Here is a 15,069-nt window from a genome sequence, read left to right as displayed (position 1 = left end):
CCATCACAAAGCTTCCATATCTATCCAGTCTACAGTTATCTGTACTCTAAAAATTTTTTTACAGATTTATTGTCTGTAATGTTCATTTGGCTCTGATGCACATTCATAATTAGCTTTGTGTGCATTTATGTCTCATCTTACCAACAACACTATAAATTCCTTAAGGGAAGAGATTAAGATCTATTTCTCTTGCATCTTACATCCCCCATAATGCCTAGCACGGTGTATTGCAAATAACAGGCACTCAGTAAATATTTATTGGTTGACTGATTGATTGAAAAAGGTCATAAAATGCATCAAACTTTGGTTAACCCCCCACATCATGTGCTCAATAAACATTAATAATTATTAAAAACAATTTAAAAAGTCTACGGAGTTTCTACAGTGTGTAGACAATGGTGCTGTGGGGATAAACATAAAATAGAAGACACCACTTTTACCTTTGAAGAGCTTAGCTTAGCCTCTTACTACTTCAATGTACACTCTTTTCTCTGAGTTACTGCTGCATTTAAAGTCAGGAATAGTTATCACTCCATTGTTTTCTCCCCCAAAGTGATTGTGATCTCCTTGAAAGAAATGGCTAATACTGTGCTGGGAACATAATTTAATCACAGAATTGGAATGGACTGTGGAGCTTTCTCTATTGTCAGACTTCCCACCAATACAAAAATCCCTTTTATTTAATTATATGCTTCCAGTATCAGGAATTAACCCAAATAGGAAACACAGGAGGAAGAGTAGGTTCAGGAGCTAGATAATGAGTTGAATTTTGACTACGTGCAGTTTAACGTGATTGTTAGCCAGCCAGGTATAGACAAACAACTCAATCTCAGAAGAGAGGTCAGGGCTGAAGATAAAGACTTAGAAGTCTTGGGCGTGGACGTGGTAGTTGAAACACTAAGATTGAGTAATACTGTCAAGGACAAGAGAAGACAGAAGGCAAGGGCAGAGTCTCTGAGAATTTCTCCACTTGGAAAATGAGAGGAGAAATCAATGAGGTCAGAGAACTGGAAGACAAAGGAGAGAGTTTTAAGGAAAGGCTGGTCAGAGTCAATGGAGGATGGAGCAATGAAGTTAGAGAGCATAGACTGAGAAAAAGTTATTTGATCTGGTGAATAAGAAGCCAGACCTTTGATAACCATGGAGAGGACAGTCTCAGTGAAGTAGTGTCTCATCTTTACTTACCCCCAATGACTAACTCATACATCTTTTTTGAATAATTGAGTGAATGGGTGTATGAATAATAGTTCCTGCCCCCAAAAAAGGAGGTGATGGGAAAAGGGGGAAAGAGTAAACAAAGTAGCCTTTTTATCCCCTCTGAAGCAAGAGGAAAATATCAGTGATAATAGAGAAATGTTAAGGTGAAAAAGAGAAAAGTTAAGGGTTATGATTTTCCCAAACAAAACATATGAAGTTCATCTGAGAATGTATCACAGGCTCTATTCTCAGTTTGATGGAGTAAATTCTCAATAGGTAACAACTATAAACTCTGGAACACACACACACACACACACACACACACACACACACACACACATACACACACACACACCTGAAAGCTCTGGAGCTGATCCCATTTTTATGGCTTTAGCCTGAGGGTAGGCTGAAGTCACTAAAACTATATTATGAAATCTTCATCTTTTTAGCCTGAAGAGCTGAGGACAGGGCCTGGGACAACCATGTCCTCTAGAAAGTGAGGGATAGCTCAGAAAGAGATCCTGAGGAAAGGAGCCCTAAATTATTTACATAGATTCTCCCCAAAAATCTATGAATCACACATGCATAGCGCAGACTCAAAGCAGTTTCCATCTAAGTCTAAAAGAATGAGTCTAAGATTTGAGCTGGCTGTCACCAACATAGGAAAGGCAAAGTTTTCTGTTTGAACCTAACCAAATAAATTGCCAGCTGAAACAAATACACCCACATTCTTTTTAAAATATTTTTATTGATTTCAGAGAGGAAGGGAGAGGGAGAGAGAGATAGAAACATCAATGGTGAGAGAGAATCATTGATGGGCTGTCTCCTGCACGCACCCTACTGGGGATGGAGGCCACAACCCGAGTATGTGCCCTTGACTGGAATCGAACCCGGGACCCTCCAGTCTGCAGGCTCTATCTACTGAGCCAAACCAGCTAGGGCCACATTCTTTTTTTTAATATATATAGTCCTTTGTTTTTATTTTCTGGGATTAAAAAAAGTATAGGCATAAATGGTTTTACATGATCCTCTTTAAGATATCCTTTAAAATAATTTATAAAATGGCTTACTTCATGTCTCTTGGTTATCAGGACCCATCAATGTCACTGTCAGCCTTAATTAAGTGGTGGAAAATTTCAGAGCAGAAGAAGTAACATGAATATTTTCCCAATCTCTGAGAATCATAATCACCACAGAAATATTTTATCTTTTCATCATAAATCTCTGGAAAGTAGGTGTGTTCGCTCATTGTTAATAGGACAAGGAGCAATGTCATAGAAGGTTAATCCATGTAAATTGGCTTCCGCATGCAAAGGAATTTTCTGAAAATCACGGAAAAAGTCAGGAAAAAAAAAACAAAGAAAAAATATGACATAGACCATTCTGCTGCAGTAGTGATCATAGGAAGCACGTAGCCTTTGTCCTCAGGGTTCCAGTGGAATTTCTGTACTACATCTGAGTCAAAACTGCCACTGTACAGGGATAAGGAGCAAGTAAGCATGCCAAATGTGCTTATTCCACATCAGATGACCAGCAGCAGTCTGATCCAGAAGATTTGTTTGCCATGAATTTTGGGCTGCATTTAGTAGGTAAGGACTATCTGAACAAACATATACAATGAGCCTATACCAAAAGTGAGCACAGCTCCACATATATGTACAGCAAAAAAGGTTGTTTTTGGAAGTTTGCCACATAAAGGGAGTCCTAAACAACTCAGCAATCCAAGTATGAGGCCAGCCTTGTTTAACCTGGTGATATATTTCGCTTCGGATTCAGAGCATGAACTTGCTTATAGCGAACACAAATGGCAGCAACACATAAAACTGCGGTGAAATTTAGCATTGCCCCAAATAAGCACTTTTCCGGAGCCACGGTACCAGTGTCACTGATATAAGGCAAAACAGGGTCAACAGGGTGGAGAGTGATGTCACTAATATATGAAAATATGAAAGCAGCAGCCGTTGAAATGACAAGGGCTGAGGGAAGGAAACTGAGGCCTTGCTGAAACCACCATATCTCAAACTGGTTTTAATACTTACCTGTTACTTGCTTGTTTGGTTTTATCTTACTCATTAAACTTTAAGTTCTGTGAGAGCAGGAACCAACTGTTTTGTTCACCATTATATTTTCAGCTCCTGTTTTAGTACCACTCTTCAAATCTGCCCCAACCTGCCCCTTTTGTAGATCCTTGCTAGGGTGAGCCGACCAGGGCTGGCCACAGGGTTCGGAGCCTGCAGGCAGCACGGAGATGGGGTGGTCCTAGGGGTACACACCCGAGCAGCCAGGCCTGGCCAGGGCACCTATGTCCACACTCTTTTGTGTGTGTGAGTGTGTGCGTGTGTGTGTGTCTTTTTTTTTGTTTTCTTTTTCAAAAATATGGAACGGCCCTAACTGGTTTGGCTCAGTGGATAGAGCGTCGGCCTGTGGACTGAAGGGTCCCAGGTTCGATTCCAGTCAAGGACATGTACCTTGGTTGCGGGCACATCCCCAGTAGGGAGTGTACAGGAGGCAGCTGATCGATGTTTCTCTCTCATCGATGTTTCTAACTCTCTATCCCCCTCCCTTCCTCTCTGTAAAAAATCAATAAAATATATTTTTTTAAAAATATGGAACACTTCACGAATTTGCGTGTCATCCTTGTGCAGGGACTACACTAATCTTCTCTGTATCATTCCAATTTTAGTGTATGTGCTGCCACACTCTTGAGGAATATAACAGAATCAAGAGTTTCTATAACAGCATTCACAATGTCCAGGAAACTCTCTAAAATCACTCAATATATAAAGAATCAGGAAAAGATGACCCATTCTCAAGAGAAAAGACAATTAATGGAGGCCAACCCTGAGATGATGAGGAGGAGAGAAAAATTCCCCAGTAATGAATGAAAAGATAAGTAAAAGTCACCTGGTATATCAGACCACAATCACAAGTCAACAGGACTGTGTTTAAGCCTCCTTTCACTTTAATTTATATACTAGTATTAATGGCCTGATACCACTTGTGGATTAACTGAATGCATGACTTTGTGAAAGGATGCTATAAGAATGACCTCAGGGAAAGAAGGGGATCATCAGTGGAGACTGCCAGAGGCAGGAGATACTAAGCAGAAACCAGAGAAAGTAAACATGAAAGAACAGGAAATAGGTGGGGGAAGAAAAGACAAGAGGATAGGCACGTATACTTTCATACATTGGCGCCCATATGAAAAAGAGGAGCTAGTCATGGGTTTTTATAACAGGCATAACTAGCATATTTTTCATGTTACTTTATTATTATCTGTATTAAGTGTGTATTTGTGCCTCATGCCTCACTGTTTCTCCCAGGGGCCAGCTGTTATTTCTTCGACTCACATGTGCTGTCATATCGGCCTGATGCTGCCAGGGAAGATCAACTGGACACTAGATCTGGACATTCTGGAGCCTACTCTTGAAGCAAATTGCATAACCACATGCCTATCTATGTGAGTTATAGATTTAGCAGGCTATGTGGCATAGTCAGGAACCTTCTGAGTGATAAAGGGGATCTGGATAGGGATTTAGGGTGTCCCAGAGGCATTTATGGTAAACAAGAAAGTAGATAAGTTTTCTTTGGGTCTAAACCTCATTTATGACAAACAACTCAACTAACTGAACAATGCTGGCTCATAGCCAAGACCATTTTCATAAGATGTTTATACAATGCTGTTGACTTTGTGTACTACTTCTGTCATCCTTGAAGCTTTTACTGGGCTAGTGGGGCGACTGATAGGGGATTTTAATTTATTAAATGTCAAGTGAGGATGTTGGGATTAGAAATTAATTTCAACATGGCTTGGTTTGAGTACCATCATTTCCCAGAAAGACAGGCTTTCTAGCAACCTTTTTTTTTTTTCCATATGAGAATCCATCTTTTAACCCATCTGGAAACCAGGAACAAGGAGACTGAACCTTAAAAGAAGGACATGTAAAAGAACCAATACAAGATCTTCGCATCATCCATTGACCTTTATAGGGTGGGCATAATTGTTTTAGAGTTCCTGATGTTCTAATCTGTAGTATAAAAGATGGTGGCTTCTATTGTGGCTACCCTGTGCTAGAGTCATGCACTGGCCAATACGGTAGCCACTAGCCACATGTGACCAAATTTAAATTAAATTAAAACAGCTCCTCAGTTGCCTGGCCACACTTCAAATATTCAATAGGCATGTGTAGCTAGTGGCTGCCATATTGGACAGTGCAGATGTAGAACATTTCCATCATCACAGAAAGTTCTTTTGAATAGCACTACAAATCTGGACTCATGAAATAGTTATTTGTGACCAGGCATCTCTGCATCTGCATCTAAAGTGACTGATTGTTTTTTCTTACTTCTTGTTGTCTCTTTGCATTCATGTGTTCAGAGTGACACCTGGGGAAGCTGAAGCAGTTTAACAGACTTATTAGCCCCTTTGCCACATATGCATACCAGAGTTCTTTAAGGAATGGCCAAATATGGTATATTCATTAAATGGAATACAGTACAGCAGTTAAAGGGAATAAACTAGATGTAGCAATAAGGATAGATCTCAAAAACATTTTGTGTGTGAAAAAGTTGCTGAATGTAATAGTTTATTGCACACAAAACAATACCACATTTTTCCCATGTAAGACTATTTCTTAAAAGAATACATACTAAACTCATGACCGTGGTAACTTCAGGGAGGAAAAAAAGTAAGTGGTATAAGGGAACAACAGGACTTTTAGCTTTTTCTGTAATAGTCTAAAGTTTTATATTTTTTAAAATATATATTTTATTGATTTTTTACAGAGAGGAAGGGAGAGGGATAGAGAATTAGAAACATCGATGAGAGAGAAACATCGATCAGTTGCCTCCTGCACACCTCCCACTGGGGATGTGCCCGCAACCCAGGTACATGCCCTTGACCGGAATCGAACCTGGGACCTTTCAGTCTGCAGGCCGACGCTCTATCCACTGAGCCAAACCAGTTAGGGCTAGTCTAAAGTTTTAAAGCAGCGGTTCTCAACCTGTGGGTCGCGACCCTTTGGGGGTCGAACGACCCTTTCACAGGGGTCGCCTAAATACATCCTGCATATCAGATATTTACATTATTATTCATAACAGTAGCAAAATTACAGTTATGAAGTAGCAACGAAAATAATTTTATGGTTGGGGGTCACCACAACATGAGGAACTGTATTAAAGGATCACGGCATTAGGAAGGTTGAGAACCACTGTTTTAAAGGAAAATATATTCACATATTACTTGTTTAAGAACAATTTTAAAACAGGACTCAAATTTATATATAAATATATGGTAGTGAGAAAAATAAGGGAAGTACACAAAACCTTGAAGGTAGTTGTGTTAAGATTTTGGAGAATTTTCTTACATTTTTCTATTTTTAAAAAAGTTTTTGTTTTGTGGCTATAATGTTAATAGAATAAAATTTTTTAAATAAAATTTTATTTAACTTTTTGTCTGCCTTTCTGTTGCTGACATAGTATTATCACGTATGAGGTATAGTTATTAAGAGGCAATTGGCTCTAGTATCATTAGTGCCAGAAATAATAGCTCAACATCATTTCTGTAAACATTTTTAATTATCCTTGGTGGCAGCCTCCAAAATTCAGTTTTTCAATATAAGACCTCATTCTGCAGCTAATTCATACTGGCAGAAACACTGGGACCGTATAGTTCCTAAAACCAGAGGTTCCATCAGAATATTTATGAGACTCCCCTTCTTATGTTCAGGCCACCTGACTGGTTATGGGTTTTGAAAATTGTTCAGATCAAAAATCCCTCCACTGTGTGTGGAACTCAGATCCAAAAGCTGCTTCCTAGGAAAAACCTGGCTTCACCTACACCCTACCTTCATGGGAATGTGGGGTAAACTTCCATGCAGGCAACAACACTGGTCAGGCTTCTCAACTTTCAAGACAGAATGTAAATCCTGTCACCCAACCACCTGTTCATCTAGCTTCCAAAACATATGGATCCAGCCTCAGTCAACAACAGAGCATACCAACATTTCTAGCCTTCACTAGAGAATAAGTGTAGTCAGCCTCTGAGGTACTATCAAAAGCCTGGCTGCGAGAAGAGATATTTATGGAATATATTGTAAGAGACATTCAATCCATCCACTCCTTTAGGTGGCACTTTAAGTTGTGTCCTCAGATCAAGTTAGAGCACCAGAAAGTTACATGCCTGAGCCATATTAGCTCAGCCCCTGCAGAAAGGCTTTAATGTTACACCCTTGGCTTTTAGCCAGGGTTGTTACAAGAAAGTAATATGAAAATCTCTTCTGTGTGCATTATGAAACTGTTACTGAGGACACTGTCCCTTATGTTAATCCCACATGAGGAATTTCTTATGGAATGTAGTGCCAGCTATGGACCATTATGTAGCTATTAAAAATTATAATTCTGGAAGACTAAATATGAAAATGTGTTTAAGATATGTTCATTGAAAAAACAGAGCACAAAATGGCATATAGACTTTAATTGCAGCCATGTTAAATTATTTGTGTCTGTGGACAAGAACTGAAAGCTAATAGGCCGGGATAAAGATTGTATGAGGGCAATGGGATTAGAAATGTTTTGTTCTTTCAAAAATTTTTGTTTGCTGAAACCCAGTCTTTTCAATGTGGGGAAAAAAAGAATTTAGTGACAGGAATATCTGTCTCTCTTGAGGAATTGTTATGTATTTTTCTTTCTGATAACAAGAATTCTGTATTTTACTGTGTTCACCCTTTCCCCTGGCTGCCTCAAAAGCTGAATTTAATGTTCAGTCATGACACATTAGCTCCCTCTTCTTTTCCACGCCTCTGATGTTCTATTTCTATAATCTCATAACATTTGTACTCTTTTTTTTTTTTTGTAAAGTGCCTCAAATTCCTTACAGAAAGAGGCAAAATATAAAACATTTTTTTTTCCAGTTTAAAAGTTATACATAGCTCTAGCCGGTTTGGCTCAGTAGATAGAGCGTCGGCCTGCAGACTGAAGGGTCCCAGGTTTGATTCTGGTCAGGGGCACTTACCCGGGTTGTGGGTTCGATCCCCAGTTGGGGGCATGCGGGAGGCAGCTGATCAATGATTCTCTCTCTCATCCTTGATGTTTCTATCTCTCTCTCTCTTCCTCTCTGAAATCAATAAAAATATTTAAAAGAGAGAGAGAGAATAGATGCAGCCTACTACCTGGGGACTGCATGTCCCTCTCTCTTAAAAAAATTGTTATACACAGCCACAGCAAATTGGAAAACTATAAGAAAGTTAAAAGAAAAAAGATTACCACTTAACACTTTTTGGCATTTCTCCTATCTTTTCTGAATGTATCTTTTTTATTTATCTTTATTGTTGAGAGTATTACAGATGTCCCCCCTTTAAGTCCCTCCTTGTCCACCTTCATCTGGCTCCTGCTCCCCCACCCCAGGCCTTTACCACACTATTGTCTGTGTCTATGGGCTATGCATATATGCATATAAATTATTTGGGTAATCTCTTTCCACTCCCCCTTCCTTCTCAGATTCATCAGTCTGTTCCATACTTAAACAAGATTAATAGCATATGCTGTTATTTACAATTTTTAAATTTATTGATTGATTTTAGAGAGGAAAAGAAAGGAAAGGAGAGAGAGAGAGAGAGAGAGAGAGAGAGAGAGAGAGAGAGAGAGAGAGAGAGAAACATTGATTTGTTATTCCACTTATTTACTTATTTTTGCATTCATTGCTTGATTCATGTCCTGACCAGGGGATAATACTAACCAACTGAGCTACCTGGCCAGGAAACATATGTTCTTTTCATGTAATTTTAAAATATAAGCATGTTTTCATGTATTGGAAACTTTTCTGTTAATAACTGGTAAATATTATGCCAGTACGACTTTCAAACATTAGAACCATAGAGGACTACAGGAAGGGTTAAAGGAGAAGATCAAAGGTCAGTTCAGAGGAGGTAAAAACCTGAGAGATGAAGCTTTATGGACCTTATTCAGACAGGGGGTCAGGACCAAATTTGTGTGGGTGAGAAGTAAAAGCTCAGGGCAGCCTAAGGCCAAAAGGGCAATCTAGTGTCATGTACCCAGATGGAAGATCACAGGAGATAGGATTTTATAACTAGGAGAGACTTTAGAGATATCTAATACAACATTCTCATTTTACAACTGATACAACCAAAGCCAGAAGAGGTGAATTGACTTGTGGAGGCTCTGGAGCAGTGGTTCTCAACCTTCCTAATGCTGCGACCCTTTAATACAGTTCATGTTGTGGTGACCCCCAACCATAAAATTATTTTCGTTGCTCCTTCATAACTGTAATTTTGCTACTGTTATGAATCGTAATGTAAATATCTGATATGCAGGATGTATTTTCATTGTTCGCGACCCACAGGTTGAGAACTGCTGCTCTGGAGTCAGCCTGCCTGGATTTGTAACTCTGCTTTAGGAACTCTGGACTTTAAGTAGGTGCCTTTACCCTCTCTAAGTTTCATTTTCCTGTGTGAAAGGAAAATAGTGATAGCATTTAACTTACATGCTTATTGTGTGGATTAAATCAGATGATTCATGTAGCACTTAGCACAGTGCCCAATACAAACTAAAAACTCAATAAATGTTACTTATTAATAGTAATGTAATTTTATCATTATTCAACTAGTCAGTGATAGACCTATGACAAGGACTCAGATCTCCTGACTCAATCTAGTGCTCTTTTCACTGCATCAGACTGACTTCCAGGGCCCAGAAAGGACTGAACATTGTCTTGAACATAGTAGAGGTGCCAAAGAAAATCAACCAGGAGCTAAATCTGAGGATTTCAGTCCACTTCAGTGCAATATAAATAAAAGCACCTAGCCTGGTGTCTAGAAAATATTAGGCTCCTAAGAAATATTTACTAACTGAAAAGTTGTTTTTCTAAAAAATCAACAGGGTTGTGAGGGTGGTACTGGCTTCTAATAGAAGAACTAGAAAGCTTTCATAGAGACACATAAGAAAGGACTTAGGGAAGAAGGTTACTAAAAATATGTATGTTTCATACATGTCTGTGAAGAACAGGAACAAACAGAGATCATTCTTTCTGAGATTCCTTGAACTTTCTCATTGCTATTTTTGTTAACATTTGCATCTTTCCCTGTAGTCACTAGTGAAAATCCTATACAAACCCTAGGTGGGGGTTATGTATTTTTTCAGAGTTGGGCAGGGTAAGAAAGAAGTACAGAAATATCTATCCCAATTCAAATTAATAAAGCCGGTTTGGCAGCAGGCTTGGGGGGGGGACACCCAGGTAGAAGAGTGGGTGGTGGCAGTGAAAGAGGCAAGAAAGCCAAACCCCTATGCCCTTCAAGAGGGGGAAAACATGGTGAACAAGGAGTCAGTTGAGACCATAAACTCTGGGATTAAAACTGGGGGGAAAAGGCCTGTGTTCGCCTTTCCCCCCATGTTCTGCTATATCTGTTCATAATTTATGACAGTGGCTTGGAGAGGGCCTCCTGTTAGTCCTCTTTACTACTAGTGTCTCTTCTATTTTCTTTTCTTTTTTAATATATTTTTATTGATTTCAGAGAGGAAGGGAGAGGGAGAGAGAGATAGAAACATCAATGATGAGAGAGAATCATTGACCAGCTACCTCCTGCATGGCCCCCTACTGGGGATCAAGCCCACAACCCAGGCATGTGCCCTTGACCACAATTGAACCCAGGACCCCTCAGTCCACAGGCCAATGATCTATCCACTGAGCCAAACAGGCTATGGCTCTTCTATTTTCTAAGGCCAGCTTGCTAACTCTTTCTTTCAACTAATATATGTTCTAACACTCCCACAGTAATAAGATGAATAACCCTACCTCTCTAGATGCCTGCTTTCAGTCTTAGTGTTCCACCAGTCCTTTAGCTGACCCTCATAAATCATCTGGTCCTATGGCTTATGGTAATTTTTATCTGTCCAGAGTTTCAAGGTATATTCTCATCTTAACAGTAAAAGCTCAATAACCATGTGTTCATTGATTCCAGAGTTTATTATCTAGTTGGGGAAACAATATGCCATCATGAAATGGAAAACCATGTAATCACAAGCACAAAATTAAAGAATAAAAACTGAGTTCATAGAGGTAAGTGATGTGTCAGGTTGGACTAGTCGAGGAAAGTTTCCAAGAGCACGTAAGTTTCGAGCTTTGAATTGGAAATTTAAGGAAGTGATGGACATGAGTTGGTGGAAAGGTGGACCTTTTCAAACAAATGCACAAAGGGAGACAATGCAAGATATAACTCAAGCCAAGGACAGGTGCTCGACCCACCCTGCCATTTCCCTGTCTCAGCACTCTGCATGACCTGCCACCACACCTCTTTCAGTTACAAGAGAGCTCCTTGTGACCTTGTGCCCACCAGGCCCTCTCCTTTATCAAATTCACCCTTCGTGCAGCACTTACCAAGTGACTCCAGGCAGGAGGAAGAGGCATAGACAGGAAATGCTTGCCAGGCATTGTGAACAACTATGTCCCATCTCTTTAGTTTGGACCTCAGGTAATACATGACCTTTTCTTTATACTCTCCATGGCAGAGGGAAAACAAATGCATGTTGGAGTAGAGCAGGGGTGGGGAACATTTTTTCTTCCAAGGGCCATTTGGATACTTATAACATCATTTGCAGGCATACAAAATTATCAACTTGAAAATTAGCCTGCTATGTTTGGTCAAACATTTAATTAACTCACCCCTAAGGCCTTCGCAGGGCCAGACCAAATGATTTTGCAGGCCTTATAGGGATGTTCCCCACCCATGGAGCAGAGGGAAGCAGGAATATGTAGAACCAAGATGGTTATGTTACCATGAGCAGACTAATATCACTTTGAAGGCTCAATGTGCTGCCACCTCTGAAAAATCCTGGGTTGTATGGACTCCTTCCTGACAGGAGGAAAGCCTGGTCGCCACAGAGCAGCATGTGCTAAGAAACACAACAAATGGTATAATGCCAGGCACTGTACACACAAGTTGAATTTACAGACCCTACCCCTAGGAGCTTGCTAACAGGAAAATTGGGGCTTGGACAAGCAGAACATATGTACGACACGTTTTTTTATGCACTTATTAAAAAGCAGTCAAGTGGAGAAAAGGAACCCTCGTGCACTGCTGGTGGGAATGCAGAATGGTGCAGCCACTGTGGAAAACAGTATGGAGTTTCCTCAAAAAATTAAAAATGGAACTCCCATCTGACCCAGTAATCCCACTTCTAGGACTATATCCCAAGGAAACAGAAACACCAATCAGAAAGGACATATGCACCCCTATGTTCATAGCGGCACAATTTACAATAGCTAAGATTTGGAAACAGCCTAAGTGCCCATCAATAGATGAGTGGATTAAAAACCTGTGGTACATCTACATACTGGAATACTATGCTGCTATAAAAAGGAAGGAACTCTTACCATTAGCAACAGCATGGATGGACCTGGAGAGCATTATGCTAAGTGAAGTAAGCCAATCGGAGAAAGATAAATATCACATGATCTCACTCATTTGTGGAATATAATGAACAACATAAACTGATGAACAAACATAGAGCCAGAGACATAGAAGCATTGAACAGACCTTCCAACCTAAGAGGGAAAGCAGGGATGAGGGAGTAAGAGATTAACCAGAGGACTTGTATGCATGCATATGAGCATAAACAATGGACACAGACAGTAGGGGGTGAGGGCATGTGCTGGAGGGGGGATGGGAGTGGCCAGGGAGAGATCAACTGGGGGATGGCGGGAAGGAGACTTATGTAATACTTTAAACAATAAAGAATTTAAATTAAAAAAAAAAAGAAAGGAAGCCCCAACTGGTTTGGCTCAGTGGATAGAGCGTCGACCTGCAGACTGAAAGGTCCCAGGTTCAATTCCGGTCAAGGGCATATACCTTGGTTTCGGGCACATCCCCAGTAGGAGGTGTGCAAGAGGCAGTTGATTGATGTTTCTAACTCTCTATCCCTCTCCCTTCCTCTCCGTAAAAAATCAATAAAATATATTTTTAAAAAACAAGGAAAAGTCAGCCTCATATTACCAACAAAAATAATAATCAAAGCAGTCAAATGTACAAGTGCAATGTCATTCGACTCCTGATCGCATTCACTCTAACAACACTTACTGAATGTCTACTATGTGACCCCAAGCTGGAGTCACAGCAGAGATACATAAAACTTGTCTCTGCCTTCAAGGAGTTCACAGTTTAGTGGAAGAGACATACATGTAAACAAATAATTATAATACATTATGGTTTGTGCTATATAGCATAAGCCTGCACAAAGTGCTTGGGAATGCAGAAAAGGAAGAACTGCACCTGATAGAGACAGGAAGGATGAATAGTTTTCCAGAAAAAGAGATTTGGGGAGACGGTGATAAGAGGGAGGACATCCCAGGAAAGGTAGAAAGGGGGTTTCCCAGGAAATAGTGTAAAATTCTGACTGGTTGTGACTTAGCTCAGTAAAAGATGAATCAAGAAAGTTGAGAAGCCCTAACCAGTTTGGCTCAGTGGATAGAGCGTCGGCCTGTGGACTAAAGGGTCCCAGGTTTGATTCCAGTCAAGGGCATGTACCTTGGTTGCGGGCACATCCCCAGTAGGAGGTGTGCAGGAGGCAGCTGATCAATGCTTCCCTCTCATCGATGTTTCTAACTCTCTATCCCTCTCCCTTCCTCTCTGTAAAAAATCAATAAAATATATTTTTTTAAAAAAAAAAAAGAAAGTTGAGAATTGGCTTGGCTTTGAAGAGACCTGTATGCCTTGTTAGGGAGTTTGAACTTTATCACATACACAATGGGAAAAATCAAAGAACATTTTAAGCAAGGGAATTTTATGATCACATATAAGTGATATGGTCCCAGTTCTCCCTCCCAGCTGTGTGACTTTTGGCAAGACACTAAATCTCTTAACATTAGTGTCTTCATTTATAAAGTGAGGATAATAGTGGTACCTATCTCACTTGAGGAGTAAATGAGCTAATGTGTATGTAAAACAATCAGCACAGCACCTGGCACGTAATAAGAGCTCCATACATTTTAGCTATTATTACCAGGAAGGTTTCTTAGAAAGATTACTTCGTTGGCAGCACCAAACATATACTGTAATGATGATGTCAAAAGGTTCGATTAAGATGACATTGCAATTTAATCCAGTGATAAGGTCTTGAAAGGGGACTTGGATGTGGGAAACTAGGGAGGTGAAAAGGTGAGGGGTAAGTTTAACTTGGGAGACTGGGTACATCAGAATAACCATTAACCAAATTTAGAAATAAAGGGTAGCCAGGGTATAGGAGTGTGGGTGCAGAAACAGATAAATGAGTTCAGTTTGGGACCTATGGAATGAGAAATGAAGCCACCAAAGATGGGAACCTGCAGGATATCAATATTTAATGGGGAGGCCAGAAGAGCCAATGGAGAAAACTGGTCAGCGACCATACTGTCAGTATGAAGTGAGTAAGGGGGATTAGGAGGGATAGGGGAGACATTATCATCAGCTAACCTTTTGGTTACGTTACACAAGCCCATCACCCAATTCCCCAACAGGCGTTAACATGTTTCCTAGTCCGGTCTTAGTGTCATAGTAGAAAAATATTTGTGTGAAACTTAGTGTGATAAACACCTGAGTGATATTTTTGAAAAACATGTTTGTGAAGTAACTTAGAAGAGTGTACCCCATAGATAAAGACTTGTTTTGAACTTACTTTGGTTGAAAACATGTTTTTAAGTGTATACCTGTGGCACGTTGATAGAAACTTGTTTTGCACCCTAATTGATAAGCACCTGGACTGCCGTGGGTAAACAACCCGGCTATATAACGGGGACCCAAACCAGAGACTATGAATCGCCCCCAGAAGAAGCCCAGATCGACTGGCGATCCACACTCGCTCCGCGTCCTGCTCCACGCCAAACGG

General features: G+C 40.2%; 2 pseudogenes; both read right to left on the bottom strand.

Annotated features, from left to right (window-relative positions):
* Positions 1-2,411: 2,411 nt before the first annotated feature.
* Positions 2,412-4,559, bottom strand: LOC118653498 (annotated as a pseudogene).
* LOC118654808 lies at positions 3,798-3,897 on the bottom strand (annotated as a pseudogene).
* Positions 4,560-15,069: the final 10,510 nt, after the last annotated feature.

This window comes from Myotis myotis, unplaced genomic scaffold, assembly GCF_014108235.1.
Source record: "Myotis myotis isolate mMyoMyo1 unplaced genomic scaffold, mMyoMyo1.p scaffold_m19_p_4, whole genome shotgun sequence".
Lineage (NCBI taxonomy): Eukaryota > Metazoa > Chordata > Mammalia > Chiroptera > Vespertilionidae > Myotis > Myotis myotis.
The sequence above is the reverse complement of the archived record's forward strand: the minus strand, read 5'-3'. Positions and strand labels throughout refer to the sequence as shown.